This window comes from Mus pahari, unplaced genomic scaffold (assembly GCF_900095145.1).
Source record: "Mus pahari unplaced genomic scaffold, PAHARI_EIJ_v1.1 scaffold_10879_1, whole genome shotgun sequence".
Classification (NCBI taxonomy): domain Eukaryota; kingdom Metazoa; phylum Chordata; class Mammalia; order Rodentia; family Muridae; genus Mus; species Mus pahari.
In genome coordinates this window covers 6,378-10,512 of record NW_018393497.1, presented here as the reverse complement: position 1 = coordinate 10,512, position 4,135 = coordinate 6,378, and positions in this window count along the sequence as shown.

Sequence of the window (4,135 nt, the reverse complement as noted above, 5' to 3'; positions counted from 1 at the left end):
AAATGTTCAACATCCTTAATCATCAGGGGAATGCAAATCAAAGCAACCCTGAGATTCCACCTCACACGAGTCAGAATGGCTAAGATTAAAAACTCAGGTGACAGCAGATGCTGGTGAGGATGTGGAGAAAGAGGAACACTAATGCATTGCAGGTGGGATTGCAAGCTGGTACAACCACTCTGGAAATCAGTTTGGTGGTTCCTCAGAAAATTGGACATACTACTACTGGAAGATCCAGCAATACCTCTCCTTGGCATATACCCAGAAGATGTTCCAACTTGTAATAAGGACACNTGTTCCACTATGTTCATAGCAGCCTTATTTATAATAGTCAGAAGCTGGAAAGAACCCAGATGTCCCTCAACAGTGGAATGGATACAGAAAATGTGGTACATTTACACAATGGAATACTACTCAGCTATTAAAAACAATGAATTTATGAAATTCTTAGGCAAATGAATGGATCTGGATGGTATCATCCTGAGTGAGATAACACAATCACAAAAGAACACTCATGATATGCACTCACTGATAAGCAGATATTAACCCAGAAACTTAGACTACCCAAGATCCAATTTGCAAAACACATAAGACTCAAGAAAAAGGAAGACCAAAGTGTGAATACTTCATTCCTTCTTAAAATGGGGAACAAAATACCCATGGAGGGAGAATCAGAGACAAATTTCAGAGCTGGGAAAGAAGAAAGGAACATCCAGAGACTGCCCCACCCAGGGATCTATCCCATATACAACCACCAAACCCAGACACTATTATATATGCCAGAAAGATTTACCTGACAGGACCCTAATATAGGTATCTCTTGAGAGGCTATGCCACTGCCTAGCAAATACAGAAGTGGATGCTCACAGTCATCTTTGGATGGAATACAGGGCACCCAATGAAGGAGCTAGAGAAAGTAATCAAGGAGCAACAGTGGTCTGCAACCTTATAGGAGGATCAACAATATGAACTAGCCAGTAACCCCCAGAACTGGATCTCTAGTTGAATATGCAGCAGTGGATAGCCTAGTCGGCCATCAATGGGAGGAAAGGCCCTGGTCTTAGGAAGATCATATGTCCCAGTACAGGGGAAAGCTGGGGCCAGGAAGCAGGAGTGGGTAGGTTGGGGAGCGGGGCAGGGGGAGTATATAGGGGAATTTCTGGATTGCATTTGAAATGTAAATGAAGAAAATATCTAATAATAAATAAATAGATAAATAAATAAATGGATAAATATGAATTTAGAAGAGAAAAAAAGAAGTTAAACTCCAGAAAAAAATAACCCTATTTTAAAAATGGGATACAGAGCTAAACAAAGAATTCTCAACTGACGAATACAGAATGGATGAGAAGCACCTAAAATAATGTCCAACATCCTTAATCGTCAGGGAAATGCAAACCAAAACAACCCACAGATTCCACCTCACACCAGTCAGAATGGTTAAGATAAAAAACTCAGGTGACAGGAAATGCTGGTGAGGATGCAAAGAAAGAGGAAAACTCTCCATTACTGATGGGATTGGAAGCTGGTACAACCACTCTGTAAATCAGATTGGCTCCTTCATTGGGGACCCTGTGCTACCTTCCATGGATGACTGTGACCATCCACTTCTGTATTTTTGAGGGACAAAAATATAGAATTTTTTGTTCATTAAATTGGACATAATTCTACCAGAAGATCCAGCATATACCCAGAAGATGCTCCAACATGTAATAAGGACACATGCTCCATTATGTTCGTAGCAGCCTTATTTATAATAGACAAAAGCTGGAAAGAACCCAGATGTCCTTAACAGAGGAATGGATACAGAAAATGTGGTACATTTACACAATGGAGTACTACTTAGCTAGTAAAAACAATGAATTTATGAAACTCTTAGACAAATGAATGGATCTGGAGGATATAGTCCAGAGTGAGGTAACCCAATCACAAAAGAACACACATAATATGCACTCACTGATAAGTGTATATTAGCCCAGAAGCACAGATTACTCAACATACGATTTGCAAAACACATGAAACTCAAGAAAGAAGACCAAAGTGTGGAAACAAAGTACCCATGAAAAGAATTACAGAGACAAAGTTCGGGATAGAGACTTAAGGAACGACCTTGCAGAAACTGCTACACTTGGGGATTCGTCCCATAAACAACCACCAAACCCAGACACTATTGCGGATACCAACAAGAGCTTGCTGACAGGAGTGTGATAGAGCTGTCTCCTGAGAGGCTCTGTCAGTGTCTCAAAAATATAGAAGTGGATGGTCAAAGCCATAGAACAGGGTCCCCAGTGAAGGAGCTAGAGAAAGGACCCAAGGATTTGAAGGGGTTTGCAGCNCCATAGGAGGAACAACAATATGAACTATCAAATACCCCCACACTACCCTGGGGATAAACCATCAACCAAAGAAAACATGTGATGGGAATCATAGCTCTAGATGTATATGTAGGAGAGGACAGCCTAGTCAGTCATCAATGGGAGAAGTCCTTGCTTCTGTGAAGGTTCTATGCCACAGTATAGCGGAATGCCAGGGCAAGGAAGTGGGAGTGGGTATGTTGGGAAGCAGGTGTATACAGGAGGGGATAGTTGATTTTCAGGGGGGGGACTAGAAAAGGGGATAACATTTGAAATGTAAATAAACAGAATATCTAATAAAAAGAAAAAAGAGATCTCAAAGCCAGGAAAAAATTAGCTTAAAAGACAACACTTGATCTCAACATTTTCCTAGGTGAATGAAAATTATCCACATCCTGTTGTGAAGAAAATGTATTGCTCCTCTATAATTAATGAGGCAAAATTCTCATTTCAGAAATGCAGAACTGGATTTGGTCCCATGATATCTCAGGTAATCATGAAATGGATGAGTGCAAGCATGCCTTGGTGCTGTGTACAAGACATACCAAGGAATTTCATCATCCTTACAGTCTGCGGGGATATGAGAAAAATAATGGTCACAGCAATCTGCTACATTTCATTGAGAAGATGGCAAAAATTTGTTTTTGATTCATGACACCTGGGGGAGAGATGCTCAGAAAAGTTTCGCCTTACATGATACAAAGTTGTATACCCACTACTACTGAAGGTAAAATTTTAATTGCATGTCTGAGGGGAGTGGAGGTCACACAGTTACATGCCCATATATCAGGGACTGGCTTCTGCACTCTACTACATGTCAGGAGTCATAAGACCATGGCACTAAGATCAGCATCCTGGAAAGAGAAACAGCACTTGAAGTGTATCCAGTGGGGCCTGTGAGTCAGAGTCCAAAAAGAAATAACCATCAAGAGACTCTAACTAAGCATGATTTCAGAAAATTCAGCTTGGAATTGAACTATGGCACACGAAAGTAGCAATTGGAAAAGCATCTGAATCACGGGCTCAGGACACAGACAAAATGAACATGAGGTAATACACATATAACACATTTTCTGACATTCTTACATTTATGAGTCCTTCACTCACTGGATTTCTCGCTGTTTATTTCAAAAGACAATGAAACCTAGAATACACGGTCATGAAAACTTGTTTTAAAATTAGTCTACTGCTTAGCCATGATCCTGAGAATCTTTCCTTATTGCTGATCTGACTCTAGAGTTCAGTAGAGTCTACATCAATTGTTCTTCAGAGAGAGGGTGGAAGGTAAATGAACTATGAAATCCCAACTTGACAGCATAGCCAAATGTAGAGTGCTTAAAAAGAAAGTCTTAAATTTGTCACATGAGGCCCTTGGAGACAGAGACTGTATCTGCCCTGTAAAGAATATAGTCTGGGATCATAGTGAGGCTTGTTCNCTCCTAAATTGTGCTCAGAAAACTTTACATAAAAATAAGACCTATTGTTTACCAGTCCAAACACTGCCAGTCCCGTGCAAACCATCTTTTTTTTACACAAATGCTCTTAATTTTACCTTTGGAGAGAAATATAGAGAGAGAGAGTTGGACAGTTGAGGATACAATGATGTGAAGGAGCAAACTGAAGGTTTCTTTACATATTAACATATAGCTGTGAACCTGAATGATTTTTCTAAGGAAAGTTATAGTTTATTTGATTTTTAATTTTAGGAAGCTGAAGGTGGAAATGTATTCCAGTGTGTGTGTGTGTGTGTGTGTGTGTGTGTGTGTGTGTGTGTGTGTGTG